The 27,085-nt window shown below is 34.6% G+C and overlaps 1 long non-coding RNA gene across 3 annotated transcripts in view; it reads right to left on the bottom strand.

The window, feature by feature from the left end:
• LOC141570601 (uncharacterized) overlaps positions 1-27,085 on the bottom strand; it is a 685,104-nt gene that overhangs the window by 343,347 nt on the left and 314,672 nt on the right. For 2 of the 3 annotated variants that reach the window (XR_012494789.1, XR_012494788.1), the window contains exon 3: positions 2,439-2,499. This is a non-coding gene — a long non-coding RNA (uncharacterized LOC141570601). Of the gene's footprint in view, positions 1-640; positions 845-2,438; positions 2,500-27,085 lie in introns of those variants that run through there. The other variant, XR_012494790.1, reaches the window with a different exon arrangement.

Raw genomic sequence — 27,085 nt, 5'->3', positions numbered from 1 at the left:
CAGAGGAGCTTGTATCCTTCATAAACAGAGGCATAAAGGATTTGTATCTATCTGCCATGTAATCTGCATTTCAACGTTCTGGTAATGTTGGATCAATAAATAGACATAGACAATCAGAAATGGCCCTCAAAAAACGAGTACTAATAAAATACCTAACTTGTCTAGGTGCAACTGGACCACAAAGAACATCTGATTTTGGTCTCATTGGGTACGTGAAGCACCAATTTTTCTTTCACAGCCTTCTTAAGGACCGATTTGGCATATCCAGAGAGCTTCTTCCTTACCCCAACAATGCTTTGGCTGGAGGGTTGAGGGTGTGAGGCCAGCCCCTTGGGGTGGGGATACATTGAAGGCAATATTGTTTTCCCTGACCAGACCATCAGATTTATCACATCGGTGTGGCTGCGGGTAGCTTGGCTAAGGAAGCGGTGCCTGAAGCAACACAGACAAGATAAGAGCTCCCTGCCGCTTGCTTTCAATTATAGGGGCTGCAAATAGATTTGTCTGAATCTGCTATAATTATCTGGAGACAAGTCTAGAGCTCCCACAACAGTGCTGGCATTTGGGCTCCCGCTTTCCACCACAAAGTCCAAGCCAACTCCCCTGCAGGGCTGCAACTGCTCCCACGTTATGTGCTTACCTCCTTTCTCTGTCATCTTCAGCCACTGATGGCTTTGCTGTGTTTATTGCTTGTTTCTTCCCTACCTCCTCTTTCTATTCCTTCTATTTCGTTCTACCTCCTTAGGAGGAAGAGAAGCATAAGAGAAAGACTTCCAGAGTCTTTGTTTTAAGAATGTGCTCCTGGAGACAAAGGTTGTTTTGCTCTGTAAGCCCAGCTGCTGGAGCCGAGAACAGTGCCTGCGTCTCCAGGCTGCCTGCAGAACAGGCCAGATCTGCATGGCAATTGTTCCCATGCTTTCACGGTTTCACGGTCAGTTTTCACCACATATTGCTAATTGCTTCTTCGATTGCAGATTTACATTAAGATTTTTTTTTCTAAAGGACCCAATGCACCTTTTTAAAAACATTTTTTAAAGATTTTTAAAAACCAACTTTAAAACCCACGGATTTGTCAAAGAACATGAACAGGTAGTTATAAAAAGAAGTATAGCCCATAAACATAGGGAAAATGCTTTCGCTTTCATCATAAATTAAAGGTATGTACATTAAAACAGTAATGAGATACTATTTTTCACATATTGGAATGGTAAATATATACTGCAAAATTAATAGTACACAGAGTTGGTGTGAGTGTGGGGAAACTGACACTCCCATGCAACGTTCATGGAAGAATAAATTGGTATAATTTCCTGGAGGTCTATTTGGCAATACAGGTCAACATGTTAGTGCATAACCCTTTTTGAAATAACTAAACTTATTTTTAGAGCAGTTTTAAGTTCACAGCAAATTGAGCAGAAAGTACAGAGAGTTCCCATATACCTCCTGCCCCCACATGTGCACAGCTCTTCTCAGTGTCAACATCCTGCACCACACTGGTGCATTTGCTACAATCCAGAACCTATCCTGACATGTCATTGTCCTCTCAAGGCCATAGTTGACATTAGGTTCATTGCTGGGTTTGGACAAATGTATAACGGCCTGTGTCAGTATAGTATCATACAGAATAGTTAGACTGCCCTAAAATTGCTCTGTGCTCTGCCTATTCCTCCCTCCTCCCAACCTCTGGCAACCACTGATTCTTTTATCCTGTCAATAGTTTTGCCTTTTCCAGAATGTCATACAAGTATAGTTGTAATCATACAGCATGTAGACTTTTTATATTAATTTCTTTCACTTGCATGTTCTTTTGGTATTACGCATTTAAGTTTCCTTCATGTCTTTCCTTGCCTTGGTAGCTCATTTCTGTTTAGCACTGAGTAATATTCCACTGTCTGGATGGACCACAGTTTATCCATTTACCTACTGAAGGACATTTTGGTTACTTCCAAGTTTTGGCTATTATGAGTAAAGCTGCTATAAATAGCCATTTTTTGTGTGCACATATTTTCAGTTCATTTTAGTAAATACCAAGGAATGTGATTGCTGGATTGTATGGTAAGAGTATGTTGAGTTTTGTAAGAAACTGTCAAACTGTCTTCAGAATGGCTGGACCATTTTGCATTCCCATCAGCAAGGAACGAGAGTTCCTGTTGCTCCACATCCTCACCAATGGTCAGTGCTGTCAGTGTTTTGGATTTTCACCATTCTAATAGATGTGTATCTCATTGTTTTAACTTGCAATTACCTCGTGAATAATGATGTTGAACCAAAGCACTTTTTATATACATTCATTAGTGAAGTGATACCTTTGAATGAAAAATTAACTCTGGAAATATCATGAGATGAAAAACAAAATAGGCACATTTTGAAATAAGCCATCCTCCCATCAGGAATAGATACACTGTTAAAACATCCCAAAGAACATGAAACATACATACCATGATGAGTTTTTGTTCAATACTTCTCAGGTCAGTGTTTTCAAACATTTTTTACCATCACCTGCAATAAATTTTTTTTTTTTAAATTAACTTTTAAGGTAAATATACACACACAACTGAAACAAAAGCTTCAGAAATTAATATTTACTGTTGCTACACGGGCTGCACTCATTTCAATTCTAAGCCAACATAATATCTTCTTATTTATTCCACTTTGTTTCTTAAAAATAGTGGCTTCTACCATCTGAATGAATTTCATGACTCAATGAGTTGCCACTCAGATTTAAAAATAATAAAATCCGTCACTTCATAAATTATATATCTATACTGTACACCTGAAACTAATAATATAATACTGAATGTCAACTATAATTGAAAAATAAAAAAACGATAAAATAAAAAAAAATCATATTTTAAAATCTGTGTATGTAAAACATAACCTGAACTCTCAGAAATTCAGAAAATGCTACCAATTTATTTCCTGAAAGATAGTTTTGATAGGGAAAAATAGCAATAAGCATAAAGCAATAAAAGGAAAGAGAAACACTCTAAAGGCCCCCGATTGCAAAGAAAGAGGGGTGGGGTGGGGATACCATTTCATTCGGGTCTAGCTCTGATTTAGGAGTTAAGTGTTCCTTGTATGAAGCTTAGCATCCTTATCTGAATCAACAGCAAACCTAAGACCAAATAATAGAGAGGGATTACAATTGAATACGTTTTATGATTAGGTTTCTCCACAAAAGTCAGTTTCCCTTTTGGTGTTTCCCTTAAGGTGGATCAGAAAGGAAGCCCTTTCTAGCCTCTCTTAAGGCAAAGGTCCTGGTTTCCTAGAACTTAAAGATGAAATAGATTCAAGAGAGATCACTGGCTTCTATTTCAAATAAAATCTGTGTCTACTTTGGTTCTACTGTGCAGAAGAAGAGACGGCATCCAGCTTCTGGTGGTAACATCACCTCCAACTTGGATTAAGTCATTTAACCTTCCTCCCCTGTAAATTATATAAAGTACCACCTCCTCTAAAATAGCAGTTGGGGAAGTTGGAGGGTTAAGCAAGGTACAAATACCTATTCTGGAAATATAATCATATTCAACCTCCATGGTTTGTTACCCAGCAACAAATTGGATATGTAAAAACTTAACTTGGAATATTTCATATGCGAGATCAAAACCTTCAAGTTTTCTGCCCACCACCTGTACCCTACAACACCCACAGGAGAGATGACTTAGAAAGGACGGGAAATATTATCATTTTAAATTGATTTAGTGCCATGAAGGTGCTAAGTGCTGTTCAGAATAATATATTCAAAATAACACATGGAAATAATAAAATCCTTTCTTGCTTATTCCTCCTGAGGCAAGTTTGAAATTTTTTTTTTCCCTCCACAGTCTGTGTGCCCATTGTTTATCAGGTATTTGCAATGTATGAGGTTCAGACGACTTTTTCAGTCTTTCAAAATTATAAAACACTTAAAAAAAAGAAAGTTAGTTTTATTTCCCCCTCTGGTGTCAGGGATGTGATAATGTTTTGATGGGCAGCTGGAGACAAGATAAAATAGCTCCCCCAAGGAAAAGGAAATCACAGGACAGAGGGAGTGGAATTTGAGGCAAGGAAAGCCTATCAATAAAATAAACATCTGGGGCCAGAGGGGACAACTAGTCTGATCCCCTGTAGTAGTTGTATCAGTTGCAACATGCCTTGTTTTCCATCACAGAAGTAGTGAAACTTTCCCCAAGTCCAAATGAGTCTCTTTTGCTTTAGGATTTCAAAACTTAAATCAAAGTTAGTAACCAATAAACAAACAAAACATATAATAAGAAAAGTCTCTGCAGTCAGTTCTGCAGTAGGATACTAGAAATCGGTCTTAAGATGCAGCACCTCATTGGTTTTAAAGGAGAGATTGCTGGTAGAAATATATATGAGTATGTTACATTTGTACACGATAGCCAAGTGTGTATAAAAGTTATTCATTTCTCCTTTCCACCTTTCTCCCAGATACAAATCTACAAAGTCAGTTTGTGGCCTGAAAATCACATCTGAAAAATTTCCTTTAATGAATACAAGTTTCTTCTGAGCCAAAAATATGGATACCTTTCCTTTTCTCAACCTCTGAATTGTTTCCCACTCCCTAGTTTCCCAACATGGTACCAAAAGGAGACTAGGTATAACTTCAAGATACTTTAACAAATTCCAACAAAAGGCAGCACCTTACCAAGGCAATTAGAGCCACCCTGACACATAGAATTTTTAGGTTAAAACTTAAAAATATATCTTTATATTTTTTAGCACAAAACGAAAACTATTTTTACATAGAAAGCCTTATTTCAGTAGCTACACGCAATAATGAACACGTATGCCCTTTCCTTCCCTGTGAGTGAAATACTAGCTCCAGACAGCCCTTCTATTCTCAGCGCTTCTAAAGACTTATTTGTAAAGGTAATGTGTTACATTTTAAGGGACATGTCAAGTCACACACTGATAATGAAATTTTGGATCCATCGGATTTGTAACTGTACCCAGCAAAGATGGACTTATGTATACCTGGCTTTATTTTCTTGATTTTGTGTGTGTGTGCATGTTTTAAATATTTTTGTTTTGAGTATAATTGCTACAAGAATCCTTGATGCCTTGTTCTCACTATAAGTCTTTATTGTAGTTATATATTCTGTATAAGAGTGGTGGGGCTGGAGGAATAAGAAATAAAATCTCCACCCTTAATTGTTGCTTTGCAACTGGCGTTTTAGCCTCCAAACATTTGGATGTTCTGTCAAGCATGGGTTGCTTGCTGCCTGTCTCTACCAGCTGCTACAGTGGTGATTTTATATCACGAACTTCTTTATTGACAGACAGGTACATGCTGCTATTAGACTGTATCTGAAGGGTTTTCCTGCAAAAAAACTAAAGAAAGTATATTAGGAGCACACACAGCTCCTGCACCAAACCAACACCACTTTGGATAATGATACTTGTCATCAGCTTAAAGTAACAATGAGTAATTCAGTTTGAATATGTTTATATAAAATTTCTCATATAATGGACTCTTTCCTGGCCCAAGTTCATTTAACTTTACAAAACGTAGCTCCATCCAACTGGCAGATCTTGAAAACAGTTCCACAACTAATCAAACAAAAATGGCGAACTTAGCAGGGAAGTTGGCAGGAACTAAATGGGGGTCATGTTTATAGACACGTATACATGTACACATACATGCTAATTAATACAAAAGTTGGACAAATAAGTTTGTGAACTTCATTGTCCGACCTTTTTGTATTTGACTAATTCTGATGCTTGGTGTCAAATGACAAACACAGATATGATCTGAGGTGTGATTTCACTCACTCTGCATATCTCATTCTCCTGTTAAAAGCCGATTCAAGGGGCAGCTGAGGTGTTTCCCCAGCACTAACTGAGGCCTGTGTGAAGACCTAAGGCCACCAGGCCAGATACTCAAAACCACAACACCAGGTGAAACTCGGTCTTCAGAGGAACACAGCACACCAAACAGTGGCTGGATTTCCCTCATATCTAAGAATTGTCTCCCTGCTTTTAAAAAAAGAAAAGGAAACCATTCTTTCCCCTTAACTCCTGCTCTCCTATTAGGTCTCTGATTTGATCTTCACAGGGATATTTTTTGGTAAAGAGACTGTTCCATCGCTTTGAGTAGACCTTTGATGTACTCTTACAAAGTAACATGTCTGAGTTTTAGGATTTTTTCTTCTTTTCTTTGTTAAGACTCTAGCATCTCCCCTCAATACTAAAGACAACAATAATAGACTAGTAGATATGAAGAGGCATCACAGATCGTCTAAAGAGTTTAACTTCTTTTTGCAAGTAAGGAAATTGAGCTTGAGAGAAGGAAGTGATTAGCCCAAAGTCACATAGTCAATTCCTGCCTGGCAGAATAAGAAGAATGACAGCTAGGTCTCCTGACTCCAAGGTCTGGAGAGGTTTTTCCTGAACCTGCTCCTGGGGTGCCCCACATAAATCGGTCATACAGTTGCTTTGATTGTTTGGTTCCTTCATGATTTTTAGGTGAAGTCCATATTTAATTTAGAATATACCAAACAGGGATATATACATCCAACAGGTATTTAAAAATGTTTGATGAAATGAAGAAGTGTCTTCAGTGAAAGTTTTATATTCTTTTATATGGTGAAAAAAAGTACAGCAAATTCAAGGACAGGAAAGTGGAAAAGCTGTCCTCCGTGAAATAACCCTTTCTCCAAGCCTTCATGTTGTGAATTTATGGTTGACCTCTTTCTGGCTTCTTGCTTACCCTCTGAACTTGGTATCCTTTCTCTCCACTTCTCTCTGGGGTGTAAAATTTCAGTATCTTATTTGCAGAGGTAGAGAAATTAAGAATAAGCAGTGTTCTCTATATTGCACAGCAAGCCACTGTAACCACTGAAGGTGTGGCAGGATGACGCAGCCCCTACCCTCCAGAACACACAACTACTTCAGTTTATAAACATCTGTAGGGCCACAGGGTGTTTCCTTTTCTCTGTTTATGAATGTTTGATACAACTGCAAAGCACTTTGAATCCTGCTGCTTTTGTGTGAAGCTGTGCAGACAAATTGCCTGGTACGTGTAGAATATAAGACAGATTTTTTTAATACAGCATGGCAGTCAGAAACATTCATTTTATTTAGTCTGTGTGGCATTTGGGGGATGTACCCATCAGTTTAAATGCAGAATATTTGAATTCAAATTTTAATGCAGTATATTCTCTTGAATTGGGAGCAAATGCTCATTCTAGAAACCATAGGGTAAAAAAACTATAGGAGCTTACTTTTAAGGATTTTATTTAAGATATACAAACCAGGAATACATGATATAAATAATCAGAGTATAAGTGCAATTATTTTATTAATATGATGCAAGATATTTTTCTAGGCAAATATTTCCATAAAAATTAAAGCAGTGTGTGAGAATTATGACAATTTTAAAAGTCCCAATAGAGTTAGGATGTTTCATTTCCTGTACTTGTTGTTCAAATGCCAGATTTTTTTTCCTTTTAAGAAATCCCAGTTATTACCAAGTAAAAGATGCAAGGGCACTTAATGACAAACATTTTCACTTCAAAGCCAAAATGTAGACCAAAATAGAAAATAAATTGGGTTTCAATGAATCGTTTCACCCACTAATACAAGTTCTGCTGAGGATGCGTCAGGCCCTGGCTTAATAAAGGAAAACTTTGAAATAATCAATGTGACTGACACTCAAGGGTAAGAAAACCTTCATTTTTTTATATAATTGAGATTTTTCTGAGTGTCAAAAGAACACAATTCATGTGTTCCTAAAAATAACACACACTACTTTAATGTAACATCCCAGAAGCTTATTTCACTTTTCTATGCTGTATGTGTTATTAATTATATTATTAATACTAAAAACACAGTAAAACTAATCATGGCTCCATTCTCAACAAGTCATAATTAAATAAATGCCACATTCTTGATTGTGCTAAGGCCAATTAAATCTAATTTCTCTTCTGTTTCCATACATAGGCTGCAGCTGTATGTACTATCCAGGGGTAATTAATTGCCACCAACTGCCCTTCCTCTAAAAGGGGGATATCTGAAAATTGGTACCACAACATGTGCCCCTGAGACGAAACATAATCTAATGCTGTTTGGGAATGTTCATGGTTCTTTAATGACCCAGAGTGCATTTTTTTTCTCCCTACAAACCGCCGTCCATTTTGTCTGTCTCTTGTGGAGACCTACAGTGTTCCCCAAAAATAAGACCTAGCCAGACAATCAGCTTTCATGCGTCTTTTGGAGCAAAAATTAATATAAGACCCAGTCTTATTTTACTATACTATGACAGGGAATATAATATAATATAATATAATATAATATAATATAATATAATATAATATAATATAATATAATATAATATAATATACTTGGTCTTATATTAATTTTTGCTCCAAAAGACGCATTAGAGCTGACTGTCCAGCTAGGTCTTATTTTCGGGGAGACACAGTATTCAGGGTTCTTGGCTTCATAAACAAATTCAGACTGCACAGAAAGCCACAGGCAAGATCGGAAGATATCACTTCAGTGGGTATCAGCTGCAGGAACTCACCTCAGAAAGGCTATTCCAGGACTTAAAATTACAAATGGGTTGAGCTTAAATGAATAATTTTTCAACTTTGTTAGAAAATAACCTACCATTCAAAGAAGGTATTTGGGAAAGGAGAGAGAATTGCAGTTTTTATTATTTGGAAGTAAACTTCAAAAGAAGCCTCAGATTGGCCCAATAATTGTTAAAAGGTACTGTCAGTGGAAATATTAGAAGCTGTGTGTAGGGGTAGCGACTTGGCCATGTACAGATTCATAGATTCTTAAAGCTGGAAGGAAACACAAGAGGTTAAATAACCAACTTCCTTCTGTTAGACAGGCTGCTTCTAGCCCATTTCTAAAAAATGAAGATCAAATCTATTTTTTAAATCTCAGCAATAGAATATTCCTCTTTTGCTACCTAACCTGACACTTAATGATCCTCCTATAAAACTGCACTTAATCTCACCTCATCCTGCTGGACCAGTTTACTGGAGAAGAAGGGAAATAGTCTGTTCTCATCTCCACACAAGAAGGACTTCTTCACAGGTCAAGATGGTTATTCAACTTCACCATTCTCTTCTGCAAGCTACACGTCTGAATCCCTTAACCTTTCCCTCCAAATTCTCCATACCAATCTTCATTTGTAGAAGCTAGATTGAAAAACATCTCAGAAGCTGAGCAGTCCTGAACACAAAGATTACGTTATACTCCCTAAGATAGCCTACTTAATAGTTTCAGCATCTTCTTGATTTTTAGATACTCGTTCTGTTTTGCTATCAACTGGCTTATTATCCACAATGAAAGCTTTTTGCCACACCTGAAAAAATTTAGGCATCCCCTATCTCATGTAAGTTTAGCTTTCTTACCCAAGGTGACTTCCCCTTCTGTTTATCTCTGACCATGCCTTACAAGTTAGAAAAGTCACCCTTCATTTTGATGCTAGCTTTTAGGGTTATCCTCAAGCTCGGGGTCAGTTTTTCTCTATCCCATCATTTATGAAAGTATTAGAAAATAAAGGCCCATAAATGGCCCCTAAAGAACTCCCCTAGCTTGAAGCTGATTCACTGACAACCACTCTTCAAATAGACTCTGCATTTAACCTCTTCATGCTGATATTTTCTATTTCACTGGAATTTTCACATTACATGCACCTATACCCTCAGTGAAGCCCTATGAGGATGTATTCATTACACAATGCCTGTGTGTATGTTTCTCTGTGGGAATATATAGTAAATTAAGATGTCCTTCTGAGATGAGTAAAGCTGTGGCCTGGAATGCTATAGCATTTAACCACAGGTTTGATCCAACTTCCTTTGTAAATCACCTTGGGCATGTGCTTTCTGAAATATGTGTGTGAATTATTGCCTTATTTTCATACTGTGGGTATTGTTTATTATGGAAGGGCCATTAACCCTGTAAGATGCAGATAATCTTCCACTTGCTTGTCTACAGCAGAAGATCATTTACTGTCACACTGATTAAATATATTATGACAGCAAAGCTAGTAATGCACAAGGTACGGGCCTGGGAAGAACATGCTTCATGCACTTTCTCTGCTGGCTCTCTGCAGAACAGTTTCTGTATCTAATTTGATACTTTTCAAATAAGGAACATCACATTACCAGGAGCCGTTTTACCCTCATCTGTTCACACACATCCGTCTCCAGAGCAAACCCAGATAAAGGATTTATATAAAAATTGTATTTACAAAGTAACACCTCTGATTAGTTTATTATTAGTGCCCAGAGTATGTGTGCTCTTGACGCCTCAAACACTGAACTCAAGGTTTCTCCTTTAGTACAAGCAATAAAACAAACCGCAGGCTGAACTTCCCCAAGACAAGCGCTCCAATAACCGTATTCCCCAACTTACTTTTAAACCTAAGCTGACAATGAAAGCGTGAACGTGATACACAAGGATAGGCAAGGACGCATCTCACATACACATGTACATAAAGATACATGATAAATTATATTTTCTACATCCTGTCTCTATACACACACATAAGCTGCTATAATTTAGTTATTTACTATGTACTACTAGTGGTGTAAAATGTCATTTTCTAAGAATACATCCAAGGCTTAAGTCAGCAGTTTTATGATATCATCTGCACTGGGAAAACATTAAAGGCTCAATATTTAATAAACATAATAAACATCCCCATGAAACAAATTGTTCATAAACTACCTGTTTAATTTTTCAGGGTTCCTGAACCACATATTTTCTTATTAGTTGTGAGCCTGCTGGGTTGGAGGATAGATAGGGCCTGTCAGGGATAGAATATAATGTAGCAGTTTTATGAATTATTTCTGTGAGGAAAAGCCTATTACAGCTGACAAGAGGGTGATGATATTAGCCCATCATCATTCAGATGGCACCACCCTTCCCCCTTTCATCCGTCAGGCCTCTTGTATGGAGGCTGTAAGCCACAGCGTCTTTGCACAGCCAACACAAAGACAAATTCTACTCTTTCTCTGAGTCCATGAAACATTTAGTATTTCATTTTGAATCATGGCAGATGACAGAAACAAATGGCCTAATGAATCTTACTTATTGTCTCTTGCAAATCTGAAGATGAGCTAAAAGTAAAATATCTGTTTCTTTTCTTCTTCTTTTTTTTTCTTTCTTTCTTCTTCTTCTTTTTTTCTTTTTTTGACGCATTTCTTCTCCCTGGAAAGATCTCTGCTGCATTCTACACAGATGTTGAAATTATAGAATTATTTTCATAAAACAGGCCGTTTGATCTAGAAATCAATTGCATGGCTCCTAGAGAGCCCCTTTCTCCACCTCTCTGCCTAAGTAACCTTTGGGATAATATGCATTTTCACCCATTTTATAGCTTTATAAAATGTAAATAGAATAGGAGGCAGGATCAGAAGGAAAGACAACAATACTTAATATATTTGGGAAAAATGGCAGCTACTCATCAAATAAATGGCAACAAAAATTATACAAAGGGTGCCAAAATATATATATATACACATTTTAAGAAAGAAAAAAACTGTTTTAATTTAATACTCAATATATCCCAATAACAAAAGATGAATACAAGCCACGTTTGACTTCTGCAAACCAGCATCCAGACACTTCTGATTATGGCAAACTACTGCTTGAGCATAGATAACATCTCCTAAAATGTATATACATTTTTGGCACCCCTGGTATACATTTTGGTTTTATTTAAAGGAAAATTAAGTCTACCCAAATCCTCTGCAGCTTCTCTTTACAAGTTGTTTTGCTAAAATTACCTTTTCTAGGTGAAAGTTACGTTTTCTAGGTGTTATTTACGTTCAATACGGCATTGAGGTTTGCAAAGGATGTGTTGAGTGGAGTTGCTGTGGAAAACTATGGAAATGACTCTAAGAAATGATTCCACTCGCCAATGTCATCTTTCCCTTGTTTGCTGTTTGAATTGAAAGGTTACGAGCAGAACTGAACACGAGGCAGTGCTGCTCAGGAGGCCTGACAAACACCACCTACAGGAGATTTCCTTCATGCTCTTTGCTGCTCTGTTTAAAGGAAAGTCTTGTCCCTGGTGTTTGCTGGCTCCTTCAGCTGCATCAGACTGCACTGAGAGCTATGTGTTCCCAGCAGCCCAGGGCTCGTAGGTCATGCTCCTCTATCACATGTACTTTTCACCAAAACACAAAGGCATAGCATTGAAAAAATATGCATTTAACTTTGTGACAAAGGGACAAATTAAAAGTGCAAAGTTGGGGCTAAAAATAGGGAGAAAGGTAGGAGTTAGTAAGAGAAAAAGAGAAAAATTTCTCTTGCGATTCTTTGCCATGACTTGGCCTTTTTTCTTCCCTTCCTCTGTAACTCGGTAATGGCTTTTTCACAGCCATTAGAGTTGTCAAGTAAATTTTTCTTAGTCCAAGTATGTACAATTGATCCTGATAGATGTTAATAGCTCCCAAACTATGGCAAAGTCTGTAGTCAACATACAAGAATAACAATTCTGTGGCTAAAAAGAAAAAAGAAAGTTTGACAATTGATGCCGTAATATAGGCCAGAGGCACTCCAGGTCAAATTTCCTTAATTTTTGGAGTAAAATTTCACCAGTGATGCTTCTAAGTCATATGACATTAATGATGTGGTGACTTAATTTATCAAGATTTACGTTTAGGTAATTTCATAATTTTTTTTCCCCAGAATATAAAATTTGGCATGCCACTTTTGAAAAAATGAAATTTAAATCTAGTTTTGTTTGATCTTATAATTTTCTTTCACAAAAAAGTCACTATATGAAAGTTTGACTTTAATATTAGCATTGAACATTTTTCTAATTGAATTTTTGCTAGATGTCAAGTTATGATGCTAGAAAATACCACACTAATGTATTTCTATCACTTTTATTATGCTCTTGAGTTACTAATTTCAAAAACAGTATTTGTGGTGTGTTTTTTTTTCCAAAGAGAAAGCATTTTATAATTAATGGTCATTTATTCCATAAATAGCTGAACAATGAGAAATTTTTACAATCCAAATACACCAGAAATTATAATCAAGTGAGGAAAGTCAATTGTGCAAATAGGACATTTGGAAATGTATCGGTCTAATAGTTATCACTGTCTCCTTCTTCATTACCTAATGCTCTTTGTGACTTCTTGTCAGTCTGTAAGCCCAATCTAAGTAGCAGGTAGAATTAATTTTTGTTTGTTTAATTGAAAGAATCAATGAGTACCTTATACTTCACTTTTACCTCCTGCTTTTACCCGGCTAAAAGAAAAGTAGTTGACTAAAGAAAAACTGTACCAACTGACTTTCAAATATATAACAAGCCAAGCCAAAAATAGAACTAAAAAGAAATAAAATAAATAGATTTGCCCCTATAGTTTGCATTGTTTCTTAAAAGACTGAACATATAAAGCAATGCTCAATGGTATCGTGGTGAAAAAATCTCCCAGGAACTAAAGCAGTTTCTTATCTTCTGGTTTCTATCTTCTTACCATCAAAGCAAATACATTTGCTTTTAACAGTGATGTACTTTCTACTTAATCACTGCAGACCAATTTTCTAATGTTAGTAAGTGGCATTCCTTTAAACTTCATAGAAACACCTATATGTTCAGAAAAATGCTGGAATATTTTTGTTAAAAATAGATGTAATGTTGCAAAACTATCAAGCAACTGAAGTTAGATTAAGGAAAATGAGAAGTAAGACCCAATATTTGCATAAACTTATGACAGGGGAAAGGAACATTGGCCCAGTAATATTAGGTGGAAACATGAAACTGCTCTTTTTGTAGGTCAGAAGCTGTTGGATGTTAGCAATTTCATATGGTTCAACCTAATTAGATACAGCATTTGAAATAAGCTTAAGTTGTACATTTTTGTTGTTGTTGTTGGAAAAAGAAGTACATAAAATTGCTCAGTGTTATCTTGGAGCCTGATGAGAAGTAGTTCTTCCAAAATCAACATAAAATTTCATTAAAACAATTAAATACCAAGAGTTCAAGGACATCTTGAGGAGTTTACTTTTACCTTTATACTAAAGTTAAGTGATTTCCATACCACCATACTGTAGTATTAGAGCATTCTGAATTTGAATACCAGTATATACTTACCTTTACCAGTGTATTTTATATTTTGATATGTTTTCATGTTATTAGTTAGCATCCTTTTATCTCTGATTGAAGAAATCCTTTCAGCATTTCTTATAAGATAGGTCTAGTAATGATGTACTTCTTCAGCTTTTGTTGTCTGGGAAATTCTTTATCTCAACTTATTTCTGCAGTACAACTTTTCCAGGTAAAGTATTCTTTTTGGCAGTTTTTTCTTTCTTTGAATATATCACCCCTCTATCTTCCAGCCTGAAACATTTCTGTTGAGAAATCTACTATTAGCTTATGGGTGTTCTCTTGTATTTGAGATTTTTTTTTCTCTTGCTGCTTTCAATTTTTTCTCTTTGTCTTTAATTTTAGACAGTTTTATTATAATGTTCCTTAGAGAAGATATTTTGGGGTTGAAATTGTTTGGAGACCTATGGGTTTCATGAATACGGATGTCTAAATTTCTCCCTGGATTCAGGAAGGTCTCAGCCATTATTTCTTCAAGTAAGCTTTTCCCCCTAAATTTTCCCTTTCTTCTCCTTCTGGGAGTCCAATTATCTGTAGATTGTTTCTTTTAATGGTGTTCCATAGTCCCCACAGACTTTCTTCACTCTTTTACATTCTTTTTTCCTTTGTTCTCCTCTGACTGGATAATTTCAAGTGTCCTGTCCTCTACCTCATAGATTCTTTCTTCTGATTGATCAAATCTGCTGTTGGTGTTCTTTCCTGCATTTTCATTTCATTCATTATATCCTCCAGCTCCACAATTTTCATTTGGTTCCCTTTTATTTCTCTCTCTGTTAAACTTCACATTTGTTGATGTACTGTTCCACTGACTTCATTGAATTGCCTTTCTGTGTTTTCTTATAGCTCATTGGGCTTCCTTAAAACAATTATTTTGAATTTTTCATCAGGCAAATTGCAGGTTACCATTTCTTTGGGGCTAGTTCCTAGAAAATTATTGATAGTGTCATGTTTTGATAGTGTCATGTTTCCTTGATTTATTATGTTCCTTGATGTCTTGCGTTATTATCTTCACATTTGAAGAAGCAGTCACCTCCAGTCTTTGCTGACTAGCTTTGGGAGACAAATACATTCCACCAACTCTTTTAAGGATTCTGAGGCTCCATATATATATATGCATGTATATATATATATATATATATATATATATACATATATATATGTGTGTGTGTGTGTGTGTATGTATGTGTATGTGTGTGTGTATATATATATATATATATATATATATATAGAGAGAGAGAGAGAGAGAGAGAGAGAGAGAGAGAGAGAGAGAGAAAGAGAGAGCTATAGCTATAGACATAGATATATAGATATATAGATATTCCACATTTCTTGTTCTCTCTTGCAGGGAAATTCTTAAGATTGTATGCCTTCTCTTGATCCTACAAAGCCAGGCCAGGTGGTGCTGGTAGCCTTCCATTTGCTCTTCCTAGGTAGCACTGAATGCTGAAGTTTGTGTGCTTTCTCCCAATTCTACAGAGTCAGGCTTGCTTTCTGTGAGTGCTTAGTAGCCCTCTGTAACAGCTCACTCTCTTTACCCTCAGGGGCATGCACAGGGAGTTAGTCACTCTCTCTTCCAGTAGAGTGTGGGTAAGGTACGTAAAGTGTTGGGGGTGCTTGTGGGCCATCTGGGGGGATTTGCAGATGAGATGTGCCCTGATGTTCATGGGTGGTCTTCCTGATGTAGTCCACAAAGAAGTTAGCAAGTTTCATGTCTCTTTTATATCCTCTGATTTTTGTATGGAGAATATTTGTCCCAGCAACATTTACTAAATATATTTTTCCTTCTTCATTGATGTTAATGCAAGCTATGTAAATATATGCATGGATGGAGACATATATATACATATATTTCTTGGCTCTCTGTTTTGTTCTACTGACTGATTTTCCATCACAACACCAAAACTACTACACCTTGTTAATTATTTTCCTTTATAACTGTTGATATTTATTAGAACAAGTCTTCTTGCCTGATGCTTGGTCCGTAATTCTTAGCCATTTATTCTTCCAAAAAGATTTTAGAATGGGTTTGTTATTTAGATCAGTGAATAAGCTTATTAGGATTTGAGATGGGCTATCTTTGATTAATAAATAAGTTTTGGAAGAAGTAATATTTTGTGAATATTGAGTATTGTATTAATGAATATGGTATATCTACCCATTTTTTATGTTAATCAACTAAATGTTATAGTTTTTCCCTAACAGTTTTACTACACCATTTTTTAGATATATTTTTGGATAGCTTATATTTTTAGTAATTTAAATGGTATTTCTTCAAGAGTACATTTTTCTAATTAATGTTTATATGTAAAATTGTAATTGACTTTTCATGACTTTGCATATTGAACTTACACGGAGCAACTTTTGAATAATTTTTTAACTAGCAATGAATAAAGGGCATTCAGGTTTTGGGAATATGGCTAACTTGGAGTACCAAGGGACCTATTCATTGCAGAGCAATTGAAGACAGAAAAGCTACACTATTTGAAACATCTCTGGCTCACAAATGGCATAAGCGGTCTCTAAGAATTCCTCCATTCCAATACGAATAATAACAAAAGCAGAAAAGAAAACCAACAAAAATGTCAAAGCTGATAAAAATTGAGAATGCATTACAACAGTGCTGGTGAGGATACAGAGCAGTGGAAATTCCCATACACTACTGCTTGGTTGGCAAGATGCTAATTGAAGTGTTCAAATCACCTTGGAAAAGTAATTAGACATTTTCTCTCAGAGCTGATCTATTGAACACATACAACCCCATTTCTTAGTTATATGCCTGTGATAAAGTCTTATGAATATGTACCAGAAGATACATGTGAATGTTGACAACAGCATTCTTTATAAGAGTAGAAAACTGGAAAAAATAAAAATTTTCCATCAAGATAGTATAGTCCCACAATGAATTGTTAAATAGCAGTAAACGAAAGAAAAATATACATATACATATATATATATATATATACACACACAACATCATTGATAAATCTTGAAACCCTATTGTTGAGTAAAAAAAGCAAGCCTAAGAAGACAACATATAGTATAATAATATTTTATAGGACACTAAAAGAGTATAATTAATATATTCTCAAACATTCAATATTTATGACACAACTCCATATTTTAAAAAAAGCAATGGAATAACAAATGCAAAATTTAGGATAGTGGTATCTCTGAGGAAAGAACCATAGGGATAAGGCAAGGGAGGAAGATACAGGTAGATGCAAATTATTGTTAATGCTTTGTCTCGCACTAAGTGTTGGATTTGTGGATATTAATTGTATCATTAGGCTTTATTAATAACATTTACATCATATATAAATATTTTGTATGCACAAAACATGTATTAACATAATAAAAATAAAATAAAGATAGAAAAGAATATAATAAAACATTTATCCTTTCGTTAAAAAATAATTGTCAAATTCCTACTTGTGCCAGATGTTACTCCATGTACTAAGAATTACACAATACCAAGTATCAATAATAAACAGAAAGAAAAATGATCTCTGTATTCATGGAGCATGCATTCTACTAGACTCAACTAAACTAAGTTATGAAATAGAACTTATGAAAATTAATATACTTATAAAGTTACCTAAGGGGGAAATAAAAAGAAGTCAATGTTTCCACTTTAAACAATGAAGTATTTTAAAATTACTAACAGTCTGGACAGAAGGATGACTAAAATTCACTTAAGGAGTAAAATCTCTCCCACATATTCATCTTATTCCATCCTTTCTGAAATGAACAGCTTCAGAGATGGCCAAAGGGTTTGATTTGAAAGGCAAACTGAGCAAATTACTGTTTTAGCCACTTGAAGAATTTATTTTCTATTTAATCATTCACAGACTGTGAAGACCAATTTAAATTTTCTCCCCAAATATCCAATACCCATGTGCTAAAGATTTGAAATAATTGCCTTTCAGATTAAGGTGTAGGTATGGATCAACTATTAATAACTGTATTTTGGTTATAAGTACTAAACCTTTGCCTATGCCTTCAGAAACTCTGTGTGTGACTTCAACCAAATAATCACTTGTTAATATTCACCATAGATTACCCCACAGTGGAGAATCTGGAGGTCATCAAGTTCAGGGTGATAATGAATAAGCACTCTATCAGATAAGAACTGCAGAGTTTTCTTACCAATCAGAAAAAACCTTAATGCATCTACAAAACATTCTACTCCCAGTTTGCCATACTAATGAACGTTTCTAGATAGCAAGGTTGTCCTTCTCCTGTATAAATAGGAGTGACCAGAGGGGAAGAGAAATATAAACTAGCATAAAATATTCAAGTGATCCTTGAGCTTTGAATGTGAAAACAAAAAAAAACCACAACAGTACTTACTGCCACATGAATGAGGATTTATAATTTAATTTTGGGTTGAATTACAGTATTTATTAAACTAGATTTAAAGGTTTGGAGCACTAATTCAAGATAGGGTGTTTAGCATTAAATATTCTAAGATATGGTTAAAAACAAAGGACTTCTAGTAAACCCAGAAGGCACCTTGAAAATGGTAAAATAAGCTTTTAAGACTCAGTGGAGATACCATCCTAATGTAATATTGCTAAAGTTTAATAAACATCCATTGTTTTTACCTGAATTAATAAATAGAATTATACCATTCTGGGATGAATCTAAACAGACCTTACATAGATTAAGATCAAGAAATCCTATCCGATAGAGAAAACATTTCTGTTTCATAAAAGTTAATAAATAAGCAGAATTCATTGAAAGAAATAGTTCTAAAACAAAAAGAAGAGATTGTTATTTTGTCCCCAATCTTTCAAACTGTAAAAACTGAGACACAGATCAAGGCAAAGTCAGTTATCCATCATGGAAATTAGTTCAAAATCCGATGGTTACAAAGAGTAAATGAACAAAAATGGGAGTTTAAAGCCAGATTTAAATAAAATACTGTACATCAAGCATAGTACTTGGTATATAGCAATCACTCAATAAACAGATTTAGCATAGAAGTAGCAGTGCCATTTTTACTGGTTGCTTTAGAATTAATGATCTTTAAGGTTATTGGCATTCCTTTTTGATGCTTCTTAAATCACCAAATAATATGTAGATTATAATATGCTGAATTGTCCTGTGTATAATGCACACTTTTTTGCCCAAATTTGTGAGGGAAAAATAAGGCTGTGCATTACACATGGGTAGCACTAATTCAGCATCTACTATATGCATAATTTTTAATTCTTTTATTTATGCTTATGAGTTAAAAGTGTAACTGTAGAAATCAATAATGATATCCATATGCAAAATAATACCCTGGAATATGATAATCAGTTTTGTTGAACTTACTACAAACTTGCAAGGACCAAGAGTTCTTGGCCTTCTATGATGTGTAAATATAAATTTGTTACCGGTACATAAAATTTCTTGTACCTTGTATCTGTTCTTGTGTTTTGTAATTATTTGTTACATAAAACTTCTTGCACCATAACACATTAATAAACAAAGCTATACACCTGAAACTAAAAACCAAACAACAAATGTTAAAATTCCTTTATAATACAAAAGACAAGTACCTAAATGTAAACAAATACAATTTTGAATTAAAAATTTAAAATGAAAGATTTTTCTCCCCTGAAAGTTTGGGCAAAAAATATGAGTGCGCATTATACACGGGAGTGCATTATACACGGCATAATATGGTATTTGACCACTAGGGCCTGACTTGTTATGAGTTCAGACCGTATCAATTTTCATAGTGGAGAAAAAATAATACAAGTAAAAACTACATTTGCATGTCAAATGAATATTTAAATGCAGAAAATAGATATTTTGATAATAACCTTAGAAAGCCCTTTTCTGAGGAAAAAAAAAAAAGGAGCAAAGACATGGTAAAGTTTTCTAAAAGCAATCTACCTTTTGTAATAAGATACCTAAGATACCTCTTTTCAGATACCTAAGAAATCCCATATGTTAATATATTCTTTGAATATAAAAATCCAAATTAAAAACTAATTCTTAATAGAAAGCTTTTGTTAAAAGCAACATTTTGAAATGCTGTCAGTAACTATCATAAATATTTGAAAAGTTAATATTTTAATCTTCAACTATAGCACAGAAAACACTTTTAGTGACAGACAGTGCTTCATTAATGGAGTTCTGTGTGTCTAATTGCTTTAGGCACAGTGAGCTGCATTATTTTGACACATGACATGCAATTAGTACATGGTCACACGGCTAACGGGAGATTTTACACCTTTTTCCCTTCTACATTCAGAGTGAATAATTAGCATATTTTTTCTGCTTAGAATAATAATCAGAGCCTTAGATCCAGAAATTGCCTAATGAGGTAAAATTCCAGTTGTTGACATTAATACATGTGACACATTTTTTCAGTTGTTAAAGTAAACCTTGTGCTACCACTTCATTTACCCTTTCCAAAGTGCCCTTTTGAGTCAAGAGTTATGTTGTTCTTAGAATAAAATGGTTGAAAAGACAGATCCCAGTAGATGTTTTATACCATTATTTCAGTGCTCTTCACACAGTAGGTACCAAATCAAGACTGCTTACAATTTTTAAAATGGTACCTATTTGTTTCGTCTGTTTTCATTAAATGATTATCAGAAATAAACTATGAAGCCACTATATGTTACTTTGGACAGTTCTTAGAATAAAAATGTTCATTATTTTACAACACCAAACTAGATGCAAACAGTTGAAGTTTTCATGAAAATGCTCTTAATTTTATTTAAAAACATTTAACAGTAATGGGAAAGTCATTCAATATTTCCCTAGAGCAGAGGCAGATTTTTGTGAAGATAATAAAGATTAAGTTTCAGGGTCCATCAATTAGTTGGTCCCATCCAAGGCAAACATTGTATTCCTATAATTTTATCTTCAGAATTTTGTATACTTCTAAAGAGTGCTACACCCTCGTTGTATATATTTCAGGCCCCACAAAACCTGGATCTGCCTCTGATAAAAATCATCATGCCACATAAATATAAGCTCTTGGCTCACTCAAAGGGAATTATTTCTCCTTTGAAAGTACCGTCCTTTTTTTTTTTCTTTTTGGGGAAAATCATAGTGACTTCGAGGTCTATCAACCACATTATTAATTATTCAAAGTACCAGACTTTATGACTGTACAGTCTCAACCCATGCAAAATTCAAAACATTAAAATTTACTTGTCCCCTTCACTTTTATTTAATGATCCTGTGAAATTATTAAGCATTCACAAATTTAACTCAGTGATCAAAATATGAACTTGATATTACAAAATGTGATGTATATTACATGGGAGATGTACACTGAAGACAAAAACTAAAAACAAAGACAGTGCCATCAATAAATAGGATAGAAGAAAAAACTAAAGAGGCACTGATCAGTCTTTAGTTTCTTCTGTAAAATAAATTTGTGTGGGCCAAAATGTTTTCAAGATGCTCTTACAGAAATTGGAAAGAATTTCACTATTGACTATCAACTGATGTTAGTTCTAAAAATCTTGGTGATGGAAGGAACTTCTAATTTTTAAACATTAACTATTAATATATGAGAGAATATACAAAGTCAATAATCCTTGGGTTATTATTGTTATTATGACCTGCAGTGAATTACTTACTATTGTTCCTATTGCTACATGCATAAAATCACCAGGGGAAAATTCCATCACACAATCTCTAAAATATCTTTGACAACATATTTTGTACCAGATTATTTGTGAAGTATGAAAAAAATATGCAGCTATCACATTACTATGACTACCAAATTATTAAAATGATAAAGGTGAATTTTTAGTTTGTAAAGTAGCCATATCACAGAATACCTTTGCAATATCTAAGCTTTTTCTACCAAAATGAAAATATCATTATGTCAGAGGGAGAAACAGGTATAAGAATGACTCAACGTTGGGAAGTTACATTGGTGTGTGTTAACAATAAGTAAAGCAAATTTCAAAGGAAAATAGCACAAAGCGTATGACTCACTGGCAAAAGTAAATTATAACAGCAAGGTACATACACTCAATGTTAGGAAATCTATTGGTATAATACACACTAGCAATAGACATCATTAACTGAGCATATGTTATATCCATATGCTTTACATAATTTACCTTGAATATTCATTACACCATGTTAGATGCACTTAATCGATCCCATTTGAGAGATAAATGAACTGTGGGGATTTTGTACTGTTCTAACTTAACTAAGCTGGGGATACATTTACCAGAATTCCCTTCCCTTTGTGGTTCCAGGTTGGGCCTGGTCACAGAAGCAGTTTGCATGATATTTGGAAGACCAAGATGAAGCAGCAGCCCCGCAACTTAGAGGTCGGTATAGAGTACCAGGTACCACCGAGGCTCACACAGGGCGCTGTGCTGCCTCACCTTGTGGCTCCTCCAGCTCCTGCTATTTCTCATCCTTTGGCTCTCCGAGTCCTAGCCAGGTGCCTGCATGTCTCCTGACAAAGGGCACCAACTTCCTCTGCAAGTCACTCACATCATCAAAGTTGGAAGCAGGGAGAGACAGAGGCAGGTCCCAGTGTGCTCACACGTTCCAATGTGACCCTGCTTCCCTTGCTTTACATCCACCCCCAGCCGTGCTGACCTGTAACACCTTCACACCTGTCCTCCAATGCACAGGGTTCTTTCCTAGCTCTCACAACTGTCTCAGCCTTATGACAAATCACAAAGTTTCCGTAGACTCATGCTTCCCTAATCAAACCATTACTGATCCAGAAAACTAAGCTTCAGAAAGAAAAGCAGGACTCTCTGGTTTCCAATTTTAAGATCAGGCTACATAAAACAGGATGTTTATACGCCCTCCCTTTAACTATACACAAGAATTTGAATAGGGGCCTTGTCCATGAGAACAGATTATCAGTCATAATTTCTTTTTGACCCTCCTATATGGCAGGGCAAACTTCTGCTTTTCTTATCATTCTGCAGTGACACTTTGAAGCCCCCAAGGCCCCTTAACTCATCCCCATCTCAGGATGTCTTACATACCCAAGTTTCTTTTCTGTCGCTGAACCTCTCTTGCATGTGGGCTCTCTGGCTCTCTCATGTACGTGGGGTACCTATACATAAATATGTATTAAATTTGGGTATTTTCTCTTGCAAAAACAAACAAAACTGACTACATGTTCCTCCCCAAAACATTACAAAGCGGCATAAAAGAATACATCCTAAGTAATATAAAAATATTACTCCAGCCTGCAGTAAAATACTAGGGGTCATCATAAAAACTGAAATAAAAATTGGAAATGTCTTCAATCTTTGCCTTTAGTTAGTATTGTCCCAAAAGCACTAACTAGTGCAAGTACATATGAGGGTTATAAATCTTGATAATGAAGATTAAAAAATAACTATTTATATGATCTCATTGTGTAAGCAGAAAGTCCATAGGACTCAAGTGAAAAAACTAACAGAATTCACTTTTCTAGTTAAGTGGTTGAAAAATTTATTATTCTAATAAGTGACAGAGGAAACTCTGATATAGCTCTGTCTGACTTTACAATGTTCTGACAACTCAGGAATAATTTTAGCAACATATATGTATGCTGTATATGCGTACATGACATTATGCACATTATACAACATTTACACATTTCACATATTTTTTAAATGTAAGGAGGTATTTGATGATATAAAGAGGTACAACATACTCCATAATGGGAAATATTAAATTTTAAAAAAGATCAAATTCTCTCCATAGTAACTTAGAAGTTTACTGTGTTATCAATAAACATTATAATGGCACTTTTTGAACTTGAAAATTTCACTTTTATTCTTGTCTAAGAAAAAAAAGAAAAGCGTATCAAAGACAATTATGAAAAATGGTAATACTATGTGACTAGACCTACTAGATTTTAAAATACTTCATTAAATTACAATAAGGAAACAGTGTGGCATGGATAGATATAGACACATCTACACAGATCAAAGAAATAAAAATAATCAAGATCACCCTACCTTTTCCTTAATAAAAGGAAAAAGAGCAGTACACTGGGGAATTTTCTTTTAGTAAATATTAGAAGAACTGACTAAGAACACTGAACAAAAAAATCAATTTTTACTTTACCTTACTTCAAAAAGCCAAAACAAATTAAATCATTTCTACATTAAATCACTTTATATAGCTATAAATATATGTAGACAATCAAAGTATTAAAAATAACAAAAAGAGAAGAGAATATTTATAAAACTCCTGTAAGGGAGAGAACTTGCTGAACTTAGAAACAATGGAAGAAATTGCATAGGGAAAAAGTGACAGATATTACACTAAAAAACTGTATTATTTATATTTTCTTTGGTAGAAAAAAATGAATAATATGCATATTATAGACTAGTACAAATATTTACAGCAATTATAGATAGCAATAGGGTTGCTTTTATTACAAAAATCACCCAAATATTCATAAGCAATTATTAAAAGCCCATAATTAAATAGGCAAAGAATATGATCACATAATTCACAAAAAAGAATTACAATTAGTAAATAAATATGGTGCAAATGTTAACTCTCATTGGCAATCCAATACATGCAAATTTAAACAATAATGAGCGCACATTTCCACTTATCAAATGAGTCATATCAGCTATGTATTTTAATATTTTGATCAAATAATCCTAATTCCAGAAATATGTCATTAACAAAATCCCAATGCTGAAAACCTCTGTATAAAGATGGTCACCTCAGCAATATTTATGATACCAAAATACACTTAAATATTCAATTAATTGTGATACACTTGATACATCAAATACACTTTATGAAATAGTATGTAATTATTGAACAAGGTGTCTATGAAGATAGCCACATGAAAAATATTTTGGCCATGTTTATTTTAAACAGCAAGATAAAACATATTAATATAGTATTATTATAAAAGAAATACAGTTCTTTGGAGTTAAAAAACAGCATGGAAAAACAAAGAAGTCCAGAAGGAAATATATCAAAATATCAACATGACATGAAGAAAGAAAAAACAATTAACAATCAGTAATTAACTTCTAATGTTCTGTAAGTGTTTTGTGTATCATATACTCGTATATGCAGTAGGTCTAAGGAATGCTACAATCCTTTATGAAGATTCTGTTCAGGCTTAGAATTTGAGAAGATTAATCTAGCATTTTCCATAGATACACAATTCTTTTTGTGGGTATTTTGTGGACCACTAAATTCTACATATTTCAATGTTGGACATACACTTAGCAAATTATTCCTCATTGTGTAGCTGAGCAGCTTGTTTTCTTTTCCTCCCAAGTATTCCATTTCCGATTCTTATGCTATAATGAAGCACTTACTCAAAAATTGTTCTACTATATATTCAAAATCATGTTTTGAATTATAGTCACTTTATTATTATTTCACCTGTTCCTCCTCATTGTAAAATGTTAGAAAATGGTTAGAATAGATACATAATCAGAACATAAGAAAAACTGTGTAATATCTATGAATAAAAGAGGAATTATTTCTACCTCCTCTCTGAACCATGTTATACAAAAACAGGTATTCATTAATTTAGTGGCTTTCAAGTCTGTTTTCTTGCCTCTCTTACACTCTTTGCTTATTTTCCCTAATTTAAATATTTGAAATAGCATAATTTCAAAGGCTCTTTCATATTTTAATAAATTTTATTCCTAACATAAAATTGTAAAACAATTATCTGAAAATTTAGATTCTACTCTACTACTATTTTGACTATCTAGGGATCAACAACTGCCACATTTACAAATTTTAATTGAATGAATTAAGCTATTTAGAATACAGAGATTGCTGAATCTCATCTTGTGTAATTTAAATTTATTTTAACATTATTTTAATTATTTTTATTTCTGTTATTCACTTAGATATTACCCAAAGAGTAAACTGTTCTCATATTAAGCTGTGTGATTGAGCATATAAATTGGATTGTTTTGAACATCTTCCAAGAAAGGAAAAAACTAGTTTTAATTTCTATTCAATGCTCTATTAGTTTTGCACCAACATACTCAGATTATAAAGACGACTCAATTCTGAATATGCATTCATTTCAATATCATGTCTCCAAAGCACCTACTTCACGAAACCTACTCAACAGAGATAATTTCTCAGGCTAACAGAAATAGAGCTTTTCGTCACTGTAAATATATAATGCACTCTATTTGAATGTCATATGTAAAGGAGGCAAAGCCATTTTATTATACCTATTTGAAAGGATCCCAAAAGTCTCAGAAAATGCATGGCTAGAACCCTACATTCCTAAATAAATGTTCATCTAGCAAAACTATGCCATTTGTTCTTAGTTTTTCTGAGCCTTCACTCATTCAATGCTTTGCTTTGGGGGGAATAAAATTAGGAGAGCGATTAAAACATTTCACTCTCTACCCTATCTCTTTTGCTTTATGCCATGCCTAGTGAAAAGGGCTTCTGATGAACTCATTTCATATTTTACCATCACCTGTCAGCCATGACCTCTGCTGGCTTCTAAGACATCTCATTATGCTCTCTTCCTTCTGGACTCAGTGATTGTTTTTTTCTTAGTCTCCTTTGTTGACTTTTGGCCCCCTGCTCAATCTCTGAATATCTGAGCATTTCTAAAGTTCCAACCATGAGCTACCTTCTCTTCTCATCAGCTCACTTTTCCTAGATACACTCACCCCTTTTCCATGGCTTTATGTGGTTACAGGCCAATGAATCCCTAATCCATACCTCCCACCCCAAACTTGCACCAGAACTCCACAGTCATTCATTCAACTATGTTTATGACATTGTCACATAATTGTCTTATAGCCATCTTAACATGGTCAAATTTAACGTGGCCAATAAACAGTTTTTGTAATCCAGCTCTCTAGAACACTGGTCCTTCCTCCAGAATCCCCATCTCAGTTAGATGGCAGCCCCATCCACCCAGCTTCTTAAACTAACAATTTTGAAGTTTACCTTTGACTTTACCCTTTAATGTACACAACTTCTTTGTCCATCTTACACCCATCAACAAATATACCTTAAATAGTCTATTCACTCTGCCCTCACTGTCACCAC

Source organism: Rhinolophus sinicus, linkage group LG03 (assembly GCF_036562045.2).
Source record: "Rhinolophus sinicus isolate RSC01 linkage group LG03, ASM3656204v1, whole genome shotgun sequence".
Taxonomy (NCBI): Eukaryota; Metazoa; Chordata; class Mammalia; order Chiroptera; family Rhinolophidae; genus Rhinolophus; species Rhinolophus sinicus.
Note: the sequence above shows the minus strand (reverse complement) of the source record. Positions and strands in the feature narration are given on the sequence as shown.